This window comes from Ictidomys tridecemlineatus, chromosome 2 (assembly GCF_052094955.1).
Source record: "Ictidomys tridecemlineatus isolate mIctTri1 chromosome 2, mIctTri1.hap1, whole genome shotgun sequence".
In the NCBI taxonomy this organism is placed as follows: Eukaryota; Metazoa; Chordata; class Mammalia; order Rodentia; family Sciuridae; genus Ictidomys; species Ictidomys tridecemlineatus.
Window position 1 is genome coordinate 128,579,794 of NC_135478.1, and position 27,689 is coordinate 128,607,482.

Here is a 27,689-nt window from a genome sequence, read left to right on the forward strand (position 1 = left end):
GAAAACCCTTGTGAGGCTGATGGGATGGCACTTGGTACTAAGATCTTTGAAATGTTCCCTTCATATCCTTTGTTTTCCCAGAGGAAGCAACAAATTGCCAGCTTGGTTCCAGGTCATTCTCCTAGCTCTTTTCCGATGTTCCCTGGGTGCATTCATGTGTGCCCTCCTTGAAAGGGTAAAGGGAGGGAAGGAAGATCTAGTCCATCCACCTCCTTTTACGTGCTGATATTGTAGAGGTGATCTCTATTTTCCAGCTAGTTTGTGCTTTATACTACTCCTATTTCTTTGCCTCAACCTTTGGATTGTCTCACCAAATTCCATTTTTCCTGCCCTCAATTCGATTATAGAGACAGAAAAAAAAATATTACATGTTCATGTTCCCAGTCTTCAGTGCAGCTCCTGATGGTCATGGGATACATCTGTGCCAGCCCAACATTATCAGATATCCTCTGCCTCGTCTTCCTCTCCCTGCCTTGGATGCAGATGTGATTCTGGAAGTCCATCAGGAAGACTGTGACCCTGAGGCTACGAACCAACCCACTTAGCATAGAGTGGAGCAGAAGAACACTGTAACGTGCCACATTGGCTCTGCACCATCTGTCTCTGGGCTTCCTATGATGTGAGGCAAATAAACCCATATTGCCAGCAAGATGGATGGATTCCACGCTTAACACAGTGGAAAACAGGATTCCATGATATATCCCGTCTCACAAATTAAGTATGAGAGAGACATAATTATCCTCAATTCACAGACATCTTACAGCAAACTGAGTCACTTGGCCAGTATGTCTTGGAGCCAGGCTTGAATCCTCCTATCAGAAACCAAAGAAGTCATTTCCATTCAAGATCAACCCTGATGTGAAATCCAGGATTAGTTTTCTCTCTTTTCAGATAAAGAAACCAAAGCATTTGGAGACTTTGGAATTGGCAAACCTAGCAGAAGCCAAGTTCTTTCACTGCCTCTTTTGAATTATTTCTATGCTATATCACTCTATTTAACATAGCCCATTAGTAAAAGGGAAATATCTTAGATATTAGGTGAATATTTGCATCCTTTAAGATACAATGCTAACAGAGAAAGGTTTTCTCGAACTTCAAGGACTCATTTCTGTATTATTTCTGAGATATCACAGAAAAAAAGTCTATGCCCTTGAAGGTATTTATCCTGCCCTAAAATTTGCTAATACCATATTAAAATGAAAGAAAACATGACCTTGTTTGACAGTTATTTCTGAATTACAATATTGGTCTCATTAATTAGGGTTTTTTTTCAGTGTTCAACATGATAGAATCTGTTCACTAAGCATAATCAAGTAAATAAAATGATTAAGACTAAAAATTTGTACAATAGATGCCAATTTTAATTATCCAGGGCCAAAAGCTACTGAAGACCAAACTGAGAAATTTAGAAGTACTCTTCGCATTCACTGTGGATATGACAATTCTACCCCTTCCTTGAAACTAATTCAACCCTTCTATGCGAATATGCCAATAGTTAGAGATCTTCCCTCTCTGGAGCTTACCTGACACTAATCCCTTCTCTGTTTCATTGCTCATTTATACTTGTGACTCAGTATTCCTATTTTTGTGACATTTTGGTCACACATGGTCTCTCACATCAGTTTCCATCTAAGACCCTGTTCTCTGTTTTGAGCTCTCATTTCTGTTTCAAATTTCTCAAAGTTAGCCCTTTAATTCATACAAAGGCTTTCTCACCTATAACCAGGGGATAAAATGAGCAACCCCAGCTTCTGCTGAGCAGAGTGCACACACCTGAAGAGCAAGCAGATCGAATGAGGTCTTGCCCTATTCTGGCAGACAGCACAAAAATTTTCCTTTTTGTGTCCATGTTTGTGATAGCATTTCCATTGTTGTTTTAAGGATATTTCTACTAGTGATGATGTCACTCCACTTTTATGTAGCTGAGAAAGTCTTTATATTTTATTTGTTTATTTATTTATTTATTTATGCTGGGATTGGACCCAGGGCCTTGTGCACACTTGGAAAAATTGAGTTTGTTTGACTGAGCTATACCTTCAGCTTGAGAAAAGCATTATTTCTGCATTTTTGCAGGATATTTTTTGCTACATATATGGCAGGTTCTTGTCTGTTTTTACTTGTTTTGTTTCTTATTTCAACACTTAAAATAGGTCATAGCACTATTTCGCTTGTGTGATTTCAATAAGACTGCTGAAATTCTTATTCTTGTTCCTCTGTAACTAACACAACACATTTTATCCATCTGCCTTCAAGCTTTTCTCTGTATCTTTAATTTGCAGAGAATAAAATACGGTGTGGTGTAGGGATGTGTGAGTGCACACAGGTGTGTGTGTGTGTGTGTGTATGTGTGTGTGCATTTGGTATTAATTCTGCTTAGTGTTCTCTAAATTTTAGGTTTGTGGTTTGTTTGGGTGGTTTTGAAAACTTCTCAACCATTGTTTTTTTCAAACATGGGTCCTGCCCCCTTATCTTTCTTGCTATTCTAGAAATTCAATTATTCATATGTTATACCTTCTGGTTTTTAAATTTGCTCTAATTAGGTATATATGGCAGTAGACTGCATTTTGACGTATTGTACAAAATGGAGCACAGCTTCTCATTCCTCTTGCTGTACATGGTGCAGCATCATTTCAGTAGTGTAATCATACGTGTATAGAAAGTAATAATGTCTGTCTCATTCTACTGTCCTCATCCACAAAGCCCCACCCTCTCCTCACTCCACTCCCCTCTACACGAACCAAAGTTCCTTCTTTCTTCCCTACCCCCACCCCCACCCTGGGCCCCACTATGAATCAGCATCTTCTTATCAAAGAAAACATCTGGCTTTTGGTTTTGGGGGATTGGCTTATTTCACTTAACAAGATATTCTCTGGTTCCATCCATTTACCTGCAAATGCTATAAGGGCCAAGTGATATTCCATTGTGTATACGTAGTACATATTCTTCCATCTGTTGAAGGGCATCTAGGTTGGTTCCATAGTTTAACTGTTGTGGATTGAGCTGCTATAAAATTTGATGTGGTTGCATCACTGTAGTATGGTAATTTTAAGTCATTTGTGTATGAACCAAGGACTGTGATAGCTGGGTCAAATGGTTGTTCTAGTTCACATTTTCATGGAATCTCAATACTGCTTTCCATAGTGGTTCACCAATTTGCAGTCCCACCAGCAATATATGAGTGTACCTTTTCCCCTGCATCCTGGCCAATACTTATTATTGCTTGTATTCTTGATAATTGCCATTTTGACTGGAGTGAACTGAAATCTTAGAGTAGTTTTAATTTATATTTCTCTAATTGCTAGAGATGTTGAACATTTTTTCATGTTTGTTGATGGATTGTATTTCTTGTTCTGTGAAGTGGTACCTTTTGATTTTATCCCACAGTTTTTGGATGTTCTCTTTTGTTTAGTTGACTTTTTTCTTTCTTTCTTTTTTTTTTTATCTTTACATTCCAGTATGGGAAGTTCTCCTGATCAATCTTCAAGTCCACAGGCTCTTTCCTCAGCCATGTCAAGTCTACTGAAGAAACCATTAGTCAACAATCCCAAAGTTCTTGTTATATTTTTATTTTTAAATTTACATTTCAGCCTTTCTTATAAACTTTATTTCTATTCTAAAATTATATCTGGCTTTGCATGTTGTATGTTTTTATCTTCTTTATTAGAGCTATTAAATAATTTTTTGTTGTTTTTAAGAATAAGAATTTCAGCTATGCCATATCTAAATCTAGTTTTGATATTGCTTTATCACTTTGGATGAGATTTTTCTTCCCTTTTGATATGCCTCATAACTTTCTGGTGGATATGTGGAGAATAGAAGAAGTCAGCTGGCCTTCTGCATGGTTAGAGAAAAGAACAAGTTTCTTTCTAGGAGGCTTTTAGTGTGGAGATCAGTGCAAATATCCTCTAGCAAAAATTGAGCTGTGTTTGAAATTTGTTTTTAATTTCTCCTGCAGATTAAGGCTACAGTTACTTAAGAGAGACTGAGAAGATGCTTCTGGTTGGAAATTTGATATTAGTCTCTATTCTTGTCTTTCAGCTTATAACAGGATTACAGCAGTATCTCAAGGTAGACTTCAACAATGTACCCTGCAGATAGAACCTTTTCTCCACAAAGGAGATAGTTGGAAATTATCTGGTTGGACATTCCAGCAGCTTCTGCTTCCATGAGGCCCTAGCCAGCACCACAGTGTGTGTGTGTGTGTGTGTGTGTGTGTGTGTGTGTGTGTGTGTGTTATGGGAGGATCACGCTGTCTCGGGATTTCTTCTTGTTCTTTCCATTGAGAATCTGGTTGATTCTTGGAAGAAAAGCTTATAAGATGGTAGATACCTTCTCTAGCAGTAGAGCCCATAGAAGCTTCACACTTTCACACAAGCCCTCTTTAGCCTTCAAAACTCTACACAACTGCTCTGTTAATATTTCTATTAGCTTATGTGGTTTGTAGTGTCTTGTGCCTCAGGTGAACAAATGCTGGTATGTTTCTGCTGATTCCAGGATGTCATTTTGCCCTGAAATTTGTTTTCTGATAGGCCCCAGAAAAAAATTGATTTCAGTTTGTTTAGATTCATCATGTAATGTAGAAGGGACAAATTTCTAATTCTTTACATACCAGGCTGTAACTTGAAATTTCTATGTCTATAGTGAAAAATTAATGCTTAATTTTATTCCATTTTACACTGGATATCAAGGAAATTATATCTTATATACTGGGAGCCTTACCATGTCACCATTAGAGACAATCTTTTTTAGCACCCTCTCTTGATGTAGGGGGAGTGTCTGAATTACATGGAGAGAAAGTAAGTGAGCCCAAACTACATGATGAATTAATAAGATGCTTCAGGAAAGATGGGTTTATATGGATTTTTTTTCCTACAAATTACAGCTTGGATAATTTTAGGCAGAACAAAGATGAGAAGCTATGCCCTACTTTCAAGTGTTATATTTTCCACAAATCAATGGCTACTTAAAATGATTGTCTGTAAATGAAATTATCTTTACCTTAGCCATTTCAGCATGGGTAATTTGAGAATTAAAGTATGAATTAGTATTTTTTGTAAGTTAGAGAACATCTCATTATGAAGAACAAATTCTAAATAATGATAGATGCTGTTGGTGATATGCCCAACCATCCTGGTGGTTATTTGGGGGAGGAAGAAGCATAGAAACAGAACACTAGATAATTTAAAAAGCAGAAATACTGGAGATCATGGATAAGAAAAATGTAGACCTGTTATGGAACTGTCCACTTCAGAGGTCCAGTACTGGAATACTACAATCCTGGAATTATATTATATGAGGGTGCCTGGTCAAGCCAAGTCATTTAGGATAAATCATTCACAGGACTCATTCCTTTAGCCCACATGGCGAGAATTTTTCTGCAGAGTTGAAAAATAAAAGTAAACACTCTAATTGCCCTTGAATAACAGGATATTTGTTTATATGATTATCGTTACAAATGGAATTCAGTAGGTGACCTCTCATATAGTGGCTCCCAGTAATGTATTAGTCGATTTTTTATTATGATAACAACATAGCTGAAGCTGGGAAAGTGTAAAAAGAAAAGAAGTATATCTTAGCTCTTAGTTCTCAAAGTCAAGGGGTTATGTAGGTAATGGCCCTTTACTTGCAGAATCCCAAGGCAGTGCAAGGCATCATATGGCAAGAAGTGTAAGCGTGCAGGCATATGTGTGATATCTCTGCTTTCTCTTATAAGGTCACCAGTAGTTGAGTGATTAGGATTAGACAAAGTGATTGCTAATCCCTTCAAAAGGCTCTACCTATAAACACTATGGGCAGATTAAGTTCCCACATTTTTAATACATCACAGTGGGGATTACATTTCAACAATGGAGCTTTAAGGAAACACAATCAAACAATATCCAAACACAGCAACTGTTCTGGCCAACTCCCAACACTGTTTTCCTTGTGTGTGACATTAGCATGGAGGATCACTTGTTGGATTCTGAGAGGCCTCCCACATGAGCCCAAAGAGGGAATCCTAGCCAACTCTCCTTGCTTTCCACCCCAGAAGGCTCCCATCTGGTTATTATTTTTTTTTTAATACTTAGTGATGGTTACTCAAGGTGGTGGTTATGCTCAGGTGCTTACAGCTGCTCCTGAATGGAATTCAGGCAGTGATTAACACGGCAAAATGTCAGGCCAGTTCTTTGCCAATAACAAAGCATTTTTAAAAAACATAAATTAAATGCTGGTTGATAATCTTCAGTTGGTTAAAGAAGGATCTTAAGCAAAGATATGGGTTATATGTCACAGACACGTTTATGGAAGTAATGATCAAATTAAAAAATATTATGGAAATTTGGAAATAAAGTTGTTTTTTTAATCGTGTGTGTGTGTGTGTGTGTGTGTGTGTGTGTTGGAATTGTAGGAACTTTGGAGAACTCTCAGTAATTAAGCATCTTAAATTATTTTCAATGAAAAAATAAAACTCAACCCTATATTTTTTATCAGTTCCTCCCGTCTAACCCCTAATCTAAACTCTTTGTCTACTTGGCTTCCCTTATCATTGATGAATGCCAACTAACTAAATGGCACCAAAGCAAATTTCACTGGTGATATTTTTTTTAAAGAAGACACATACCAAGATCAGTAGCTATTAAATGCACATTGCTCCAGCATTCTAAGTGTTCCCCTGACCTAGAGAAACAGACCCAGGTGGGTCTGTGCCACCTGGGTCTATGCCACATTTATAACTGACATAGAAGTCCAATCTCAAAAAAATATTTCTATATCTTAAAAATACTCTCACAACTCTGGGTGTGTCTGTGATTCTATATCAAGACACATGATCAACGCCTGATCATTGTCGACCAACATCACTGCTGTGGTGTGGATAAATGTCCCTGAGAGGTCTGTGTGTTAAAGGCTTAGTCCTCAGCCTGTGAACTTAGAGAGGTGGTAGAACATTTGGGAAGTGGGGCCTAGTGTAAGGAATTACATCACTATGGGCATGAACTTGATGGGGGCTTGGTAACCCTGGCTCTTCCTCTCTCTCTCTTGCTTCTTGGCTACCTGGAGGTGCACAGCTTCCTCTGCCACACACCCCCTGAATGGTGCTCTGCCTCACCACAGGTCCCAAAGCAGTAGGTCAAACAACCCAATAAAATTATCCAAAAACATGAGCCAAAATAAATCTGTCCTCTTCTAAGTTGATTTGTAAGGTATTTGTTATAATAATGAAAAGCTAAAAAAATACTTTTATTTTCTGTTTTTTTTTTTTTTTAAATATAACCAGTGTGTTCACCAATGTTAGTTTGAAAGGTGTCTATTAGTCAGTAAATTGCTGAAAGGTCACAGAGGAACTTGGATCCTATAAATCCTATAATTTCTAAAGTTTCAGAACTTTCTTCTTTTCCATTCATAGTAGGTATTATAGTTACATTAGATAAAGCAAAATCAAGTGAGAAATATCTATTTCATGCTAGCTACCATCATTCTATCATTTCACGTTCAGCAAAACTTGAACACATATTTCTAATTTCAAAATGTGGAGGTTATTTCAAGTAGATCTAAAACAATGAGGTCACCCAGAGAACAGATGTGGAATTTAAACAAAAGATTGATAGCTTCTGGGACATCATGTAAAATGAATTTTATCCAATTAAAACTTTAAAGGGGTTTCTCATAGCTATCAAAATAAAATAGAGGAAAACAGTATCCGTTGTACATCCCAACCCATATATAGCTTACAAATTTCATTACAAGACCTGCCCATGGTTGTGGGAAACTTCAGAGGCAACAGAGACAAGACATCGTGTGTCTTGTGACTTTTAGAGTGAACCCTTCTACCCACCTTCCAGGAAAATCCTCCTTCATCTTTAATACTTCACTAAAAATTATCTTTTCCTGAGGACAGGCAGTTAGTGGTCCTCTCTGTGTGCTCAGGATTATGACTGCTGTACATTTCTGCATCTCCAGCACCTAACTCAGAAACCAGAACACAAAGGGAGTGTGGCAGGCATTTGAAAGGCAAGAAAACTTAAGTGCTGATCACTGAAGACCTTGGCAATGGCATCCACCTGCCACAGCACTCATCTGTCAACAATTCACTTTGCTATTATTTTGTTCTCCAAATTTCCCGCATGTTAATGGGAAGCACTGCAGTTATGTACTCAATAAACAATAAATTACTAAATAGACATTTAAAGGCCTGCTGTATTATTGCCTCTGACCTAACATGATCTAATAAGAGGTATAAGTAAAATCCCAACATTTAAAGATTATGGCAAAGTACAAGAGATTATTTTATAATAAATTCATTACCTGTTTAGCAGTTGTGCTCTTTACTAATTGTTATGGGATGGATGCAAGATTATTATGAATAATCCCTTCTTAAAGATAATTAACTGAGATCAGGAAGACACTCAGCACTGATTTGAGTAAATTGGCCAAGAAGCCGTATTCCTTGGTTCCTTCACAGGTATATTTCCTAATTTGTTCAAGCTAAATTCACGTCTAGAAAACAGCAATGTTTTTTTTGCATGTGGACCTGAAAAGGCCTTCTTTATTGTCATCATGAGTTCAGTTTTCTTCATAGTACTTTTTTTTTCTCCTGCTCAGGTCTTTAGTTAATCCTGTTGGAAGCCCCTAACCCTTTTCAATTCAGTACTGCCATCCGGTAGGATGTGGACTACATTTTTGCCCACAAATTAGAACATATTGTTTCACCCTGGCTGTTCTCCATGCCCTGGAGATGAGCTCCGGACACCACATAACTCAGTCGCTGTTGTCCTCTTCCCTTCACCTTTCAAGTGATGTGGATATGGCAGCAGCACCATGATGTACTAGCTGGGAATGATGGTGAGTGTTCTCAATTTCTCTGGGCATCTGTTGTTCTTCTTTGAAGTCGGTGCACAAAAGAACAATATAATAATCTCAAATGTCTAAAAAAGTTTTCCCTCTAGTTTCTACTAGTTGCTCTGATTTCTTACAAAACAACACATGTATAGGTCATAAAAATGAAAGATGACTAATAAAGAAAAAAAGTCTTTTCCCACTCCATTATTTCCCACTGCCAAGACAAGACTCTGGTCAATCTTTTAGGGATGTGAATTTTAGACCATGATACATAAATAAAATAATGACAACATTTAGAATAAAAAGAAAACTAAAAAAAGTACAGGATATGATAGGAATAAAAAATGTATATAAGACAAAATGTATATAAAATATAATTTTAGTCAAAATATGCTCCATTACTCAGAAGTGGCTCATATGAATTACATAATAGAAATGTAAAAGTACCCTGGGAAAATGGAAGAAGATAAAGGTGTGTGTGTATCCAAGATTATATCCTCATTTCCCACAGTCACAAGTCAGCCGACTGTTCTTAAAACTAAAAAACAAGAAATAAAACCTAAACCTATTGTTTAGAAATATATTAGTATGTCATGACGGTAGAAAAGACTAAAGATGAAGGTGATTTTCTTTAACAAACTAATCTGACTACAAAATTCAAAAATGTAAAAATTATCTGTTTCTTCTAAACTTCTTCACATTAGAACAGTTTTCCAAAGTGTCTCTCCTCTTTATCCTCAAAACCTTTGTATTTTCTGTGAATTTGTTGAGATGTTCTATTCTTGGATGAAGCTTTTTGTTTGCATTTGCATCAGAATGTTTGCAATTATTTACTGAAACGTTTTTAGCATGATGCTTTAAAATATTTGTTAGACAATGTTAACATCTATGACATTTTAGAGTTGGCATACATTGTTTGTCTATTTATTTATTTATTGTGTAATGCTAGGGATTGAACCCAGGTGTTTTTTTTTTAAATCAGTTTGAGATCTCCAGATTTCTCCTTCTTATAAAGACATGAATTGAAATGGACGTCCAGCCCACTCTAAACCAGGTATAGGGTACAGTTACATTCTGAGGTGCTGAGTATTAGGAGTTTGGATGGAGGACACATTTCAGCCCACACAGTATACATGGGTCACGCTTTAGCATAATTTTTAGAGTTTATAGAAAACATTCTAGCTGTTTCTCAGGGTTTTTTTTCTTTCTTCCTTTTGAGTGAATATAATTCCTTCTGACTATGGCAACAAGCAGGGTAAATCATTTGTGTACTGAACCTTGGATGGGAATTTACAGGGAGAAATGCTGCAGTTAAGGACTCCTTTCTCCTTAAAGACTGTGTCACAGGCAAACGAAAGAAAGAAAGAAAGAAAGAAAGAGAGAGAGAGAGAGAGAGAGAGAGAGAGAGAGAGAGAGAGAGAGAGAGAGAGAAAGAAAGAAAGGAAGGAAGGAAGGAAGAAAAAAGAAAGAAAGAAAGAAAGAGAGAGAGAAAGAAAGAAAGAAAGAAAGAAAGAAAGGACAGCCTCCATGCAAAAGGTATGGAAATAAATTAAAAAAAAAATAAACTCAGGCACAGGTTGCTTGGGGTAGTCTTTCGTATGTCCAAAGGGGGAAAAAAGAAAAATCGGGGTTTGATTAGGGAAAGAGGAAAGCTATGCAAGATTTTCTGAAAGAAAACCTTGGTACTCTGGCTGTATGTGAGCACTGCTGTGTCCTGTCTGGAGAGTGGCTGCAGCTGTCTGGTAACCTAGCCTTAGAGCGCTGCAGGCTATTTCCTTGGAGGGGCCTTGTAAGGCCGTGAGTGGGGTAGGTGTTCTTGGGTGAGTGGTCAGCTGCCCCTAAAGTGGCTTCTGTTATCAGGCAGACCACATGTGAGGGCCCTCCTTCTGTGCTCTCCTGGCTTCATTTGTCAGAGTTTGACACAGGTGACTTCATTTTGAATCTAACACATCTCATGAGTGGTACCAAGAAGAGGATGTAATTGTGGGTTTATGTAAGGATATCAGAACATTTTTATCCTAAGTGTTAAATCTCTACTGATATAAATATGTAGTTTTCCTTACTAGAATTATTTATTTTTTATGCCAATTTAAATACAGCTTTTTATTTAAGACTTGCATTTCCCACTTATAATAACAGGGCTTATAAAGTGCAATTTTATTTCCTTTTCCTGTGTACATGTTCCATATTCAAGTATTGAGAATGTCCGATAATTTACTGTAGCAGAAACTTTAAAACTGCCACAGAATTTGCTACAAATTTGGGCCTTCCACATTTTACCACGTGGAACAATGCTACATCTGTCCTTGGGCTGGGTTAATCAATTTCTTCAATGGTGGGTCCAGAGGAAGCACCACTGGGGTAGGAGCTCCCCACTAGGGAATCCCCCAGACATTCCTCTGGGCATGCTTCCTCCACTCTAGTGCAGTTTGGTAAAATGGGGTTGCAGACTTTCTCCAGCTCTGTTGGCTGATGTTCAAATTCTTCCTTCTCTGCAGGTTGTTTTTTGTTTTTTTTTCCCCTTCTCTTCAGTTTGATTCTTATTCAGTCAGTTGATGACTTCATTACATTTGTTAAGAATCTTCTGTTTGACCTTATCATTTATCTTACCCTGAAGTTTCTCATCTTCAACAATTGCTTTTATGTTGAATGCACAGGATTCCTGCAAATTCTTGGATGACATCTTGTCCACCCCACCCCCCCGATTTTCGTCTTTAGCTTTGTACTTTTCAGTTTCCTAGACCCTGTGCTTAATGCCTTCCTTGCTCAAATAGACTTTGTCATTGGTGATGGTTATCTTGTTCTCTTTCCTGTACTCTTGTCTATGGCAGAGATGCTGAAGATGCCCTTGGCATCAATATTAAAAGTGACTTTAATCTGACAAACACCACTAAGCTCAGGAGGTATGCCTGAGAGCTCAAAGTTGCCAAGCAGGTTATTACCCATGGTCATGGTGTGCTCACCTTCATATACTTTAATGAACACACTAGGCTGGTTGGCAGTAGGTTGTGAAGGTCTGTGTCTGCTTGGCAGGAACGATGGTATTGTACTTGATGAGGACAGTCATGACTCCACCAGCAGTTTCAATACCAAGGGAAAGAGCGGTAACATCCAAAAGTAGAATATCTTAAACATTTTCAGGCTTATTTCTAGATAAAATGGTTGCCTGGACACCATAAGCAACAGCTTCATCAGGGTTGATACCCTTATTCAGTTCTTTTCCATTGAAGAAGTCCTGCAGAAACTTCTTAATTTTTCGGAATATGAGTAGAATCATCCACCAATAAAATATCATGGGTCTGTGACTGGTCTAGTTCAGCCTCTCAAAGAGCTTTTTTCTACAGGATGGAGGGTGCCACAGAACAGGTCCACATTCAACTCTTCAAATCAAGCACAGGTAATGGGGGTATAGAAGTCAATTCCTTCATAGAGAGAATCAGTCTCAGTGCTGGCCTGAGTGCTGGAAGAGAGGGTGTGCTTAGCTCTTTTCTATGCAGTACAGAGACCCCTCTTTTGTTCTCACTGATGTCCTTCTTATGCTTGTGCTTGAACTCAGCAACAAAATGATTGACCATACAGTTGTCAAAGTCTTCTCCACCTAAGTGGGTCTTTCTGGCTATGGATTTGACCTCTAAGATTCCATCCTCAATAGTGACGATTGACACATCAATCATGCTAACTCCTAAATAAAAAATTAGCACATTTCTTTCAGCTCCAAACTTTTTGTATAAAGCATAAGCAATAGTAGCAGAAGTTGGCTCATTGATTGTCCTGAGTACATTGAGACCAGCAATGGTTCCAATATCATTGTTTTCCTGATGCTGAGAGTCACTGAAGTAAGCTGGCACTGTGACCACAGAATTGGAAAGGTAGGCCTCTGCAATTGTCTTCATGTTTGTCAGAAGCATAGAGGACACCACCCTTAGATGGAAACTTTCTCTCTCTCCCTTGTATTCTACTTGAACTTTGGGCCTGCCTGCATCATTCACCATCATAAAGGGCCAGTGTTTCATATCAGACTGGATGACAACATCATCACATCTCCGTCCTAGCAGACTATTGGCCTAAAAAACCATATTGGTGGGGTTCATTGAAACCTGATTCTTTGCAGCATTACGGATCAATCGTTCAGTGTTGGTGAAGGTGACATAGCTTGGACGTTCAATTCTCCTAATCATTGGCAATTATCTCTAGTTTTACATGATGGAAGACACCCTCACAAAGATAGGTAGTGTCACTGCCAGTCCCTTAGACATGGTTCCATAAGTATAGGCCAGAATCTGCATGTGAAGAAAACACACAAATCTCAAAAGCTGCCATAGCCTTCAATGAGACTAGACTATACATTTTTTTAAAAATAATAATGAATAAAATGAAAAAAATATTCCATATTTTGAGAACATATGATTTTACTTATCACTTTCCATCCTCTATGCCATCTTCCTGCTGTCCCATAAAAAATGAGTTTGGAGGCTGGAAATTACCTGGTCATTAGCTCATATTAGAATGATAACCATTCCCTGGGGCTATGGTTTCAGCTGTTAGAAAAAAATGAAGAAAAAAATAACTCTGCAACATACTCACTAATGTTAATGTATTAACTTTGCATTTTTTAAAGATAGAGTTTTCTAATTACCTGAAAAGTTTTAAACTATGTCAGCAGCACAAATGTTTTTAGAATCCAAATTATAGCATTTTTATTATAAATGGACATTATGAATGCAAGCAGTCACTGCTGACCTGCAACACAATTACATTCTATTAGAATAGAAAATGTACAAGAGACACCAGAAAGCTTTTGGGAGGGAAAATAGAAGGTTTGTTGAGTGCTGTGACCCTGTTCAATTTTTCATGATTTTTCTAGCAGCTCCCACAGCTTTCTTCTACCCCCCAACTTTATAAAGATATATAAATTTAAACTTCAGCTTTCATTGCACATGATTTTGATGGGATCTGACTTTGCAATGTCTGTTTTCTCAATGGTTTCTAATAATTCTACTCATTAGCTGTCATTAGCACAAAGGGCAAGCAGTTTATTCAAGATGCTCATAAACCTTTAAAAAGATTGTTTTCTGTTATTAAGCAGAGGAAAAACAATAAACTAGATATTTAAAAAATAAGTGTTATAACTTGTTTAGAATTGTACTGTCCCAATAGGAACAGATAAAAGAACCACATGGAAGAAATTCCCACATTGTAATTTACCTTCTTAGGTACTTACGTATTTATCTTCTTATGTATGTATTCATTTCCATTTTCAAAATGAATAGAAACTAGGTAGTCATTTGTTCTTCTATTTAATTAATCGCCTCATAACTTTTGTATTTTTAAGTAAATATTCTTTCTTTATTATTCATGTTATTTAAATTTAAATTTCATACAAAAATTGCTTCAGATAGGTAAGAGATAGTATATGGAGCTTATTGCCACAAAACCTTTTGCTATGCGGAATTACACAAGGAAAATTCTCACATAAATTATAATACAATAAAATACAGTGCAAGTGTCTGCAATCATCAAAGTTGAATGAGGATTTGTAAGCCATAAAAGAAAGAAGTGGAGAAGGAAGTTTCTTCCAAGCAAAGGGAAAAGGATAAGTACAAACTTCAAGGGAGGGCATCTTCTGAGGAAAGGCTTGCAGCTGGAGCTTGAATGAAAGGAAAGGGGAGAATCAGGCTGCAGAGAAAACCCCATAAGTGATGCCTTAGTTCTTCTCTCCCAGCAGCACAAAGGGGCAGGTATGCTAGGTGGTAGAGAGACAGGAATAATAATTTTACCATAAAACTGCATAGAAGAGTTGATACAGGATATGTATTTAGAATAAGGAAAGCTGAAAAGGAGAAAAATAGCTGGAAAGCTGAGATTGGGGATGAGGTGAGGCATACAAAATGCTAGTAAGGAAAGAATAAGAAATTTCCAGGAATAAAAATGAAGGTGATCCATTAGACAATTTGTCACCTAGAGAACGTTCTTGTAGAATGTAAGTAAATATAGCCAGTGAGGAACTCCACTGTGTATGATCCAAGGATATGGAGTAGCTTATTTTTTCACTTGACCTTGACTTTATAACTTTTAGGTGATCCTGGAGACAATTTAATAGATTGCTTTTTAAAACTTCTTCTAGGTATCTGCATATACTGCCTTCAGCCAAAATGGTGGTCAAAATGGTAACTGATTTGGAATGGGAAATAAACTTTATCTATGATCATTGCCCTCCATACAGATTAGAGATGTTAAACAAAGCACGTGCAAAAGGGACACAATAATGGAAAAGAAGGACCTAAGAAAATTAGGGCTCTTTGCTTTTCCTTCACTGACATTGTGCCCATAGACATACCTTTATAATATCAACAGAGCTTACTCCAGGAGTTATCTCCATAACCAAGAGGCTTGTAGGATTCATTGAGTTGTATGCAGAGAGCACTCTCATATCAGCCAAAGTAATTAAGGGAGGATTTTCAAAGAAAAAAATAAGAGTATCTCTAGAACATAAAGGAGGAAGATTTCTTGAGAAGCAGATCTGAATACCTGGAAAGGAAATACCTCAAGATAAAAGAATAAATGACCGTCCACTTGGTCTCTCTTTGGTGCCATTCACTGACCATTCACTGTTGTTTCTCTATAGGAATCTGATTTTTTTGTTTCTATTTTTGGAAGCCTGGTTTTCTCAGGTAACCTTTCACTGCCTCTAATACAACTACCCATGTCAAATATTACATGAGAACTCCTTTCGGGGACCCCCAAGAGAATGATAAGTGGTCCTGGAACTCACCTCCATTCAATAGGAAAAGAAATGTTGATTGGCCTATCCTGAATGAAGTACCCTAACTATTTCCATCCAGCTGTGTTGAAGAAAGTCTTTTATCACATGGGTCTCAAAGGATTCATGGATAGCCTAGTCACAAGGTAAACAAATGAATTCTAAGACTAATCCATATTCACCTTTGCATTCCTTAGCAAGAACTAATTTCAGGGCCCAAGTGCAAATACTTAGCAAATTGTTTCTGAATCAATTTATAAATGATAAGAATATGGAGGAAATTTCAAATTGCTCACTCTACACCTCCAGAGGGAGTATGTTCCCTATCAGAGATGGGTATCTCAACAGAAACTGGAAGAATAAGACACAGCATGTGCACTGGCCAGAGATATTGTTGAAAAGGGGCAAGTGCTGACACGATGTTTAGAAAGATGATTTTTAATATTTATGAAATGCCAAAGGCTTGAAATTTTTAAGAACATACATGAATCTGTTCCTGTCTCCCTTTCTTCTTTCTTCCCATCTTCTAAGCTAATTTACATTCTTGTCTTTATGTTTAAAAATTTCATAAAGTCTGGGAATTTAGGGATCACTCCTGGTGGACACCAGGAAGATATGAATACTTAGAGGCCATTCTAGCAAACATAACAGGAAGATGACATACTAATACTTGGTGATCTCAGGAACAACCCACCAGTTCCATTCTTTATTTCCAATGTTACACTGCACTTAGTGATGAGGTTCCATGTAGCGATCTTGTCTGAGAAAGGAAAAACATTTATCCCTGCAGAGAACAGAAATGCACATGGCTTTGGGGTGACAATGGCTGAGTATAAAATTTCTCACCTGTGATCTTCCACATATGTTTTAGCTTCTCCAAGTCTTTTCATTGGGAATTCCATAACAAATTTGAAAAGGGAATGCCATTTTCTTAACAAATTTGCATTCTTATGAAGTTTCTAAGTTTGAGATATTGGGAAAATTAGTTAAAGAACAGCACTTCAATACTGACTTATCTGCATGTCGGAATGGCTTTCTGTACTCAATGCTCAAAATCTTCCACTCCCAAAGGCATCTTAAATTGCTGTTTTTAAAAAAGTTGTCATTTGATAATAAAGTCCCAAAATAATACTTATAACCTATTGCCAGGCTGAATTTCCAGAGACTGAACAAAGTTTAAGTTCCAGGTGGCTACAATGACAAGCATTATAACTTATTTATGTCCTCTTAGTAGCTGTCAATGTGCTACTGTCCTTCAACACATGATTTGAAGAAGCAGAAAGAGTAGTAACAAAGAATATATCAAACAAGTCTTTGAAAATATGCTTATTAATAAAATCACGGCAAGGTTGGAAAATACACCCATCCATCATGCTTAGCACTTTCAAGGTCTTCACATGAGACATCTGCCTAAACAGACAGGTTCTCTGCCAAATGATGTCATCGATGAGGCTTCATGAATTGACATCAAAGAGATATACTTGCATGCATTTGGACCTACAAGGAAATAATTATACTAGAAGAATGGATAAAACAGTTAAGTAGTTCTTATTAGGCTCCCAAACCTTCACAATGCACAATGTTACTTTCATCTGCCCATGGAATAGTTGGATGCTCAAATGCAAGGTGTGAAGAATCACTAACAAACAAAACCCTGTGATGATTTTGGGGTAAGTATGATTATACAACTTTAAAGATGAGGAAACTAAGACTCAAGTTTTTAAAAGACTGACCCTAAATCACGTTGTCAATTGAAGGTAGATCTGATATTGGATCCCTGCAGAGTACAGAAATGCACATGGCTTTGGGGTGACAATGGCTGAGTATTGGTTGAGGCTCCATCCAGTCCATCAATGATGAAAATACTATGTACCCTGAATTTTTGTTAGCTTGTCACCAGTCTCATTACAGTTAAAAAATAGATCAAAAATACACTTTATTCAAAGGTTTATGTCCCTGTGGTAACCCAAAAATATTTTAAGAAAAAATAGGTTACCTTTGAACATAAGAATATTTGTCATGCTGCATTTTTCTTCTGAATCATGTAGTGAGACTTAACATTATCCTCATTAATCCTTTCAAAGTCCTCCATGAATACCAAGCAAATCTGACTCTTTGTAGCTGAAAATCCTACTTGACCATGTGGCTGCACAGCATCTCAGGACTAGGAATAGACCCTTTGTCTGCAAAGCCTTGACCCTGACATTTGAAATCTAAAACCCAATCCAATATTAGCATGCTGTATGCATCATACAGAGAACATCCTTACCCAAAAGGTGAAGTGTGAGCAGACCCAGTTTGCACTTTGGTGAGCAGAATTAAACCAAGGAGGGACAAAGCCAAGCTTAAATGGAGTTTCCTAGAAAATCATTAGTATATAATTATCCATATTTTATATATATATTATGCATAGTTTCTGTGGATCTGGAACCCAGGAATGTATTAGCTGGATGCCTCCATTTCAAGGTCACTCACAAGGCAGCAATCTCTAGAGGAATCAACAGATCATGGAGTCTCATCTGGAAATTCCAATGGGGGAAGATCTTCTGAGCTCATTGAAGTGATTTTTGACAGGATTTCATTCCTCCATGGTTGCTGGCCTACAGTTGTTCAACTTCCTTTCCACATGGTCCTCCCCAGAGCAGCCTCTAACATGACCAACTGCTGGCTTCTCTCCAAGGAGAGGTCTCCCAGAAGAGAACCATGAATTTCCTTGTAGCCTCCTCATACCAGGGGCTTTTCATTACTTCTATTGCGTTTTATTCAAGACAAAAGAGTCACTGAATTCATCCACACTCAGATGGGGAAGATTTCATAAGGTGTCAGCAACAGGATATGGGGGCCTTAACTCTTGTGTTCTGTTTCCCATTTTCTTTATTAGAATTTCCACACTTAAAATTTAAGCAGGAATTAGTTTTTATTTCTTTACTACCTTTTCCAGTTATTATAATCAAGATTATTTTACTATCCTAAAATCCACATCTTTTTAAATTTTTTCCCATTCTCTCCCTCCTCACTTTCTCTCTCTGTTAAATCTGTGTCTATAACGCATTATGATATGAAATATGGGTCTTCTAAAAAATTAAAATAAAGAGTAATGTCTTTCTTATGGCTACCACCATTTTTGGTTTTGTTACATGAGACTTTTCTGGAATCAGAGGTATAGATGTGGTGCATGAGGGTTTCCTGCAGTCCAACGCGTGTTTAATGTTCTTACCCCAGCAGGTGCTGCAGAGTCTCTTACATCCAAAGGCATCCCACATTTTTCAAATAACAGAGAAACAGGAGGAGAATGTTGTAACTCATACAAGACTAGGGAGTGGGATGATTAGGTGGGATCAGCCTGCACCTGCCCTAGGCCAGGTAGCTGGGTAATGGGATACACACAGCAGGGCCTCAGAGTTGAAGTCCAGGCACATGGGGATCCCTTTTCTGTCCATATTACAATCAAGACAGAAACATCTTTCCTAGCAGCAAACAGGCACAGAAGATGTACATAAACTAGAGTTCAGAAATCTCACATTAAAAAGCATATCAGTGCAAATACACAGAAGGAAAATTAATAAAAATAGGGAGATTCTTATTGAGGCCATTTGGTGAAAGCAAAAATCTATAGATATGAACTGATGAAGGCAATAACTAAAATGAACATTGGACAAGTCTCTATGTAGCAATTGGATTAAGATTTCTAAAACAAACATATATCTGCACACCTCTCTCCCCTCTCCACAAGCACACACATAAACACACAGAGATATGCAGACACACACAGACATACATACACACATACTCAAACTGCAGATAAACACCACAACACACACACACACAAACACACACACACACACACACACACACATACACCTTGAACAGACTTGTGGACATGAGAACAACACAGAGCATTCAGATTAGAAACTGCAGAATCAGTGTTTTCAAACAAAGAGAGTTTTCATCAACACTGTGCCCCTTCCCACAGCCATGCTGAGAAACAGCAGCCTTCTCACCAGCTGAGGAGCAGTGGTGAGGGAGATCTTTGTTGATTAAAATAAAAATGACTCAGTGATGAGGAAGAGCTATGTCTGATTAAAAAACAGAAGAGGTGACTTCATGTTCCTCATCCATAGATGTAAACATTTTGCTCAAAGCAATGGTTTAATAAAATGAATGTTGTTAGCATCCCAGCATGAGATCATTCACTCCTGAGGGCCCCAGCTGTCAGGTTCTTAACTATTAAATGGACCCTTTGGATGTTGTTTCATGGGGATAAATGGGTATGCCCATTCTGGCCCCTGTGGTCAGTTTTCTTTCTTGATAGAGCAATAGAAATTAAGCAATGCTTTTTTTTTTTTCCAGAATACTTTTTCTTCCAGGTACAAACATGTCTATGGGTGCTACTCACACAAATCCTATTACTTGTTGACAAAATCATCAACACATCTTAAAATTTAATTTTATGCAGAGCCCTTAGTTAAAATTATCATACTGCGTTCTTAGAATTAATAAAGTGCCAGAGAAGAACATAAGCATTTTAAATAAATACTATTAAGGTGACATGGTTACAGATAATTTCATTTTCAATTGCACCTCTGATGTGTGACATGACACAGCAAGATGCGAAAATGAAACAAAATTGCTTGGAAACTGGCAAGGTCCTCTGGTTAGATAAATAAACTGACTACAGTCTGATGGTTTCATTTCAGTTCCCCAGTGTAATTTTGATTAAAATACCAAGCTGTGGAAAATTTCATTTTAATGGAATAAAAAAACTGTTCTAGGAACGTATTTTTGTGACATCTCTGCTTCTTATTTTGTTAAAGTTTTTCACACCTATTCTTTCCACAACTTAATTCCTGGCTGCATGTTCCTCTTAAAAAATCATGGAATAGTTTTAAAACAGTAGAGGGTTGCTTGTTTCTTGTCTTCTTCTCCTTTTTTTTTTTTTTTTTTTTTGGTGCAAGATATTTTAGAGCTCTTGATGTCTCCTCAGCCTTAAATGGAAAGATTGAAGTCAAAGAGGTTAAGAAGGAAGCCTATCCAAAATCCACATCATGTTGCTTCAGAGCCACAGAACACAGAAGGCCAGATTCTCACCTGCACAAAAGGGAAGGCCTAGGAGCACTCCCTTACAGCTCTTGCTCATGCACACAGCAGCAGTACAGAAACCCCTCCAGAACTCCTTCTCTTTCTGTTCATGTGTACTCATGATATCTCTTCATGAAGAAACACAATGCTTTACTTTGCAAACATAATTTAAGTAAATAATGGCAATATTGGGCAAAGGCTGTGCTGTGGACAGAATATTTGTGGTGCCTGTATACTATTATAAATTCACTTGTTGAAATCCCGACCTCATGGTGATGATATTAGGAAGTGGAGCCATCCAGAGGTGCCCATATCATGAGTGGAGCCCTCAGGGATGGGGTCAGTGCTCTTTGAAGAAGAGACACAGACACAGAGCTCATTTTCTCTATATCTTCCATTTGAGGAGATAGCTGGGTGGGTCCTCAGCCAACACTAGATCTGCCAGTAGATTGAGCTTGGATTTCCTAGTCTTCAAAACTACCAGCAGTAAGTATCTGTTGCTTAATCCACCTCCTATAGTTTGGATTTGAAATGTCCCTAAAAGCACCATGTATTAAATGCTCGGTCCCAGCCCATGGCACTATTGGGGGAGGTAATAGAATTTTTAGAAGCGAGGCCTAAGTTTGGGGCTATAGCTCAGTGGCAGAGTGCTTGCCTAGTATGTATGAGGCACTGGGTTCAATTAGGCACCACATAAAAACAAACAAATAAAGACATTCTGTTCATTAAAAAGAGAGAGAGAGAGAGAGAGAGAGAGAGAGAGAGAGAGAGAGAGAGAGAGAGAGAGAGAAGAAGAGGCAGGGCCTGGTATAAAAAAATTGGGTCATTAGGGATGTGCCCGTGGTAGGTATTGGGATCCCAATCCCCTCTTCTCACTTTTCTTTTTTTTTTTTAATTTTATTTCATTTCATTTCATTCATTTATTTATTTATTTTTATTGGTTGTTCAAAACATTACAAAGCTCTTGACAAATCATATTTCATACATTTGATTCAAGTGGGTTATGAACTCCCATTTTTACCCCGTATACAGATTGTAGAATCACATCGGTTACACAACCACGTTTTTACATATTGCCATACTAGTGACTGTTGTATTCTGCTACCTTTCCTATCCTCTACTATCCCCCCTCCCCTCCCCTCCCATCTTCTCTCTCTACCCCATCTACTGTAATTCCATGAAATGAACAGGCTTCCTTTGTCATGCACTCCCACCATGATATTCTGTGCCACCACAGTCCCAAAACAACTCTACCAAGGACCATGGACTGAAACCTCTGTAACTGTGAGCTAAAATGTTTCTTTCTTAAATATTTTTTATCATATTTAATGAAAATTGGTTGGTATACTGCCCTAACTGAAATAAGGTTGGGACCATTAGTTTGGGAAAACATTATGAGAAGAGGTGAGAGCAAAATTCCAACCAGGGTAGTGCTATGCATTGTATTGTTCTGCCAGGAAAAGATTGGGAAGAACATTCTAGAAGCCAGCACCATGCTGATGGATGGACAAATCGTCTGGACAGCAATCCTGCTATGATGTTATCATTCACTGCTATTTGTCTTCTCTCTTTTTTTCCTTTTTTTCTTTCTGGCTTCAAATCTTTGGAATCAAATCTTCACTTTCATGTTCTATTCAGCCAACTGTTCAAATCTCATAGAAAATATCCACTCCTAGCAAGACCCGTGGGGTAAACAATCTTACCATGTTTTGTAGTCTCGGGACCTGACAGTCCATCTTGCAGCTTCAACTTGAATTTCCTCTGCGGGGTTTTCTAAGGGACATTGAAGAAGTCCTGGGACCATTGCTGATGGAATGAGTTGGGCTCACTCTATCAGTTTACTGCAATCTTTCACCTGGAGTATCTCTTGTTACTCCGAATCTAGGTCTGACTTTTACATCACAGATTCACAGGAACATTCTGTGCAATTGAGAAAACTATCTTCTTTCCCATGAACCTTCCCCAGGATAAATAAGCTTTATTCCCAGTTCTCCGCTTGGATACTGCTTTATTCAGTTTGGGCTGCCAAAACAAATGACCACAAAGGGTGACTGAAACAACAAACATCTATTTCTCACAGTTGTGGAGACTGGAAGTCCAATATCAAGGTGCCAGCATGGTTCTGTTTTTGAAGAGGGCTCTCTTCTGGGCTTGTACATGGCCTCTTACTTGGTGTGTCCTCACATGGAAGTGTGTGGATGGTGAGAAAGAGATCCCTAAATGGAACGGTTACCACCATTCCAGCCCCATGGCATCATCACAAACTCATCACCTCCCAAAGGCCCTATATCCAAATACCATCGCTTTGGGGTAGGATTTTAACAAGTGAATTTAGGGAAAACACAAACATTGAATCCATGGCACATACTGAAAATCAAGTAAATTCACCACTCCATTTTACCTAATACCATAAACTATTTTTAACATTTTTACTCATAGCAACATTGTGCATGCCCAGCTTCTCTTTTATTTGTCATTTGCTCTGGAGTAAAATTCTGTGTGAGATCATCATGAGCTTTTGGTTATTTTTAGCATTTTTTTTCAAATTTTAAACATTTTCTCCCACTAACACATCTCAAAAGCCTCCTCTTTCCAGTCTATCCATGTATTTCATTTCCCTGTGGCATTATTCTTTTTCTACTTGGCAAGAAGTGGTTTGTGCATTATTCATAGATAGAAACTTGTTCAACAAGAAAAAACATAAGTAATGTCTATACCCCTACATCAAAGTCTCTGATGTGTCTTAACATTGGTATACACATTCTTGACTCCGTAATCCCACTTCAAAGTATTTGTCTTAAACAATCAGTGATGCCTTCACGGATGTACACAGCTACTCATAAGAGATTATCTAAACTATGAAAATCTGTACCAATATTAATGTTCAAAGGCAATGTTTAGAATGCTTCTGCCTAATGCAATCTTTGCATGAGTAAGAGTGAAGACTGATACAAAGAAAAATTTCTGGGAATATATAATTACATATAAATGCAGAATGCAAAATTATAGATGATTAAAGAGAAGAAATTCTAATACAAGCTAAAACGTGGCAACTTTAGGCTGATTTTTGTGGTGATAATACTTTTTGTTTTTGAATAAACTATGGTATCACATTATTTATTGGTAATTTATTCAAATCACTTAAATCTGGAGGTTTGAATCTTAGAATGAAAGGAGTTTTATAAGAAAAACAAGAGTATTTTTTTTTCCTGAAAAGTTTTGAATGTTAGAAATCGATTAATTAGAAATGTCTATCCTGGGCTGGGGATATAGATGGCTCTGTTGGTAGAGTGCTTGCCTCGCATGCATAAGGCCCTGAGTTTGATCCCCAGCACCACAAAACAAAACAAAAACAAACAATGGATATTTTAGGATTGAAGTATAACTTAGTGGTAGAGTGTTTACTAAGCATCAGGATCAGAGTACATGCATGTGTGTGTACATAGACAGATGTATCATTTTTCCTAAAGAAAATAGGAGCCTGAAAATAAATGGAATGAGTTCAAGCCCCAGTTTGGAAGTACATTGATCCAAAGAATTAGCAGGTAGTAGTCACTCAAAGTAACTTTTGTTCAAAGCAAGAGTTATTGCTCCCTGTAAACAAAAATATGGTATATCTGTTAGGTGTGCATTTTCTGGAATCTGACATTGAGAAATATACATACACCCACTGTGTTCATAGTATGATAAAATATTAGCAAATGCCTGTTTATATAAATATGGTTATGAACAAATGAATGAATAAAATGTCTATTATCAGATGTTTCACGGATGATGTAGAGAAAAAAAAACTTCCCTTGCAATTTTGTGTATCTGTGTATTGTTTGCATTTTCCAACTTTAATTATTAATTGTTTTATATAAGATAGGTTTGTCACTGAGGGCTTCTTGGAAGTGGGAATAAGGACTGTATTGCTTTGGTGTTTCTATGTGTATTCTGATTAAAAAGATTTACTGGATGATATATTGAAGAGATTATATTGTCCTGTGATAAACACTTGATATTATTGAATTTTGTGATTCTATTTTAATGTTACCATATTAAGGATGCATTATAGATGGATGTTTGGGTGTCACTATGTTGACATGTGTTTGCTGAGTTCTATTTGACAGACACAATTAAGATATGCATGATAATATTCTTGGCCTTAACATTAGAGAATAATTTAATAGCTCTCAGAGTGCAGTGGGAACATGGATTTCAGACTTGAATAATTCTTTGAGAATCTATTTCTTCATCTATAATGTGTCATAATATCTATGATTAATTTGAGCTCAGACATTCCAAGATTTTAGAAATTATGAGTCACCAATTTATTTTTTCATGGTCTTTATTAAGGATGACAAATAAATTAAACAGATATGAAGATGATGCTAGAGCAGATGAGTAATTACAGTTAAAATGAACTTTTAATTAGAAAAAGTGGTCCTACAAAGGCAGAAGGAAATGCAGCAAAGGAAATAGTAAAATAGAAGAGTAAGTATTATACCAGAAACTGGTAAAAATTATAGAATTCCAGTTCTATCAACCTGACATAGTCACACATTTTCCTCAAGTGCCATTTTTTCTTATTCTGCAATAATAATTAAAATTATTGTACAATATTTCAAAATGGAAAATCAACTGGCTAGTTAATAGAAAATAAACATATTTGGGGATATTAGTATATTTATGGATGTTAAAAATTTCACAGAGGTCAATATTTTTGTTATCAAATCCATTTTTAAAAAACAGGTAATTTCTGAACTATGTTAAAAATGTAATTGATACATTTCCTTCAGCTGAATTTTAAAATTTCTAGATTTGCCAAATTGTTTTCAAATTCTAGCCAAAAAATCTAAATCATGTGTCTCCTCAGCAAATTTTCTTTTCTACCTACTTTCAATGTTTTGGTATTTCACATTACCAAAAGTTACACTGAAGAGAAACTTCAGAGTAAGCCAGTCATTCTTGACCTTTTTTCCCACTTTCTACCCTGAGTTCATGATAAAGTCCTTGAATTTTTATGCTTAAGTTTCCTGTAACATGCCACCCTTCCATCAGTCATTGTGCAACCCTCCCATATCTGATCTTCATCATTGTCTACTCACATTGCTGCAATATAAAGTCCATCAATTCTTCATATTCTCTTCTCCATCCCACCATTAGATTTATCCTCCACCTTATTTAGGGAGGCATACATCTCAATCACAGATAGAAAACTACTTCATTTAACATGGTCATTGATTATTAAATATAAATCTGAAACAATATACCATCCCAACATCTTTCTAAAAGGAAATAATTTTCCTCTGTATTTCCAGGGTCTAATAAGATGCATTACACAATTATAAAGCTCAATAATATGATCCTACTTTCTCTCTTTAGTCTCATGTCCCACCATACTAACCAGACCTTAATTTCTCCCTGTCCTCTTTAACTTTTAACTCTCCCATAGATGATGCATACATCACATTTGTAGTCAGGGTTGGTTAAAGTTGAAAGAAAAGTTCCTGCAAAGCCATTAAGAAAACAATGGCTGGGCTGGGGTTTTAGATCAATGGTGGAACATTTGCCTACCATGTGTGAGGCACTGGGTTCCATCCCCAGGACCACATAAAAATAAATAAATAAAATAAAGTCATTGTATCCATCTACAACTAAAAATTTTAAAAAAGGATAAGAAAAACCATGGCCAAGGAAAGACTTTCATAGTCAATGTATATCAGAGATTGTGAAATGTATGAAAAACACAAGAAGGCTTGCACTTGATTACTATGGGGTAGAGAGTTCTTGGCAATGAATTATGGATGAAAAAAGTTATTCAAAAAGAAACAAGAGCTCTCAGGGTCAGGAGACTGGAAAGAAGTTAGGTATTAAAAAGTAGTCATAGTGAACCTGATAAGCAAATTCTTGCTCTATGGATGGTGCTCAGAGTACACTATCAGATGTGTCACCTTAACCTATGGTTTTAAGACTGAAAATACGTAAATATGTGGGTTCCTCTATGTTAGTCATGTCCATAAGAGATGATTTGGTGTCCCATCCTTTGTCACCAAGTGTGTCCATCCTCTACTACTCCAAGTGCTCCATGCTAATAGCTGCCCTAGCTGTTGGCCCTTCTCTGAAAAAGTGTCTTGGAGTTAGCTCAGAGGAGAGATTATGGTCCTCAGTCCAGCCCACAGAAGATGGTATGTGCAGGATAGGTTTCTTCCCCCTTGCCTAAAATCTGGTAAGGATAAAAGTGATGTTCCAGAATCCTTGCCTGAATGAATGAAGTTAAGGCTAAACTTAATGTAAGATGACATCCTTCATAGTGTCTTTTCCTGTCCTTTCTCCTACTTTCCTTCAAGAGTACTGCCTCAATAAATCACATGTACCAAGGTCTCCTGCCAGGTAACCTAACTTTCAGCAAAAGCTATTCATATGTGTGGTTCCCCAAAGGATAATAACAGAAAACTCAGATTGTCCATAACTCCAAAGTTCTCCTTATCCCTCTTCCACAGCTGCATCCCCTCCTCCTTTTCCCCAAAATATCTCTATCCTGATGTCTTATCATATATGTTTTCACTCTGGAACTGAACACAAAGGGCAATGACTACATGAAGTTCTTGATGTATCACTATTTCCACTCAACATCATGTTTGTGATTTTTATATTTATCTTTCTTGAAGTTATAATTTATTCATTTTTATTGTATATACAATAATCCACTTGATAAATTCTTTATGATATAAATTTATGTTTTCTACCATTAATGATCATGACAGTTTCTAGACAATGACAGTTATTACCAGTGCTCTTAAACACATTCCTTTCCATGAGTTGATGTATATCAACATGTATACACCTAAATATTACTATCTCACATTTTAATTTTGTGGTTAGTTTTGTAAGATTTATTGATATAATTCCAAATATAAGTCTATTAACAAATATATATATATATATATATATATATATATATATATATATATATATTGCAGATATCTACTGCTTCTGTCTTGGTCACATTGCCAGTAGTGTCTTTTAATGTGCAGAAGTTTCACATTTG

General features: G+C 37.0%; 1 pseudogene; it reads right to left on the minus strand.

Moving 5' to 3' along the window:
* Positions 1 to 11,133: 11,133 nt before the first annotated feature.
* On the minus strand, positions 11,134 to 12,845 carry LOC101965193 (heat shock cognate 71 kDa protein-like; annotated as a pseudogene).
* Positions 12,846 to 27,689: the final 14,844 nt, after the last annotated feature.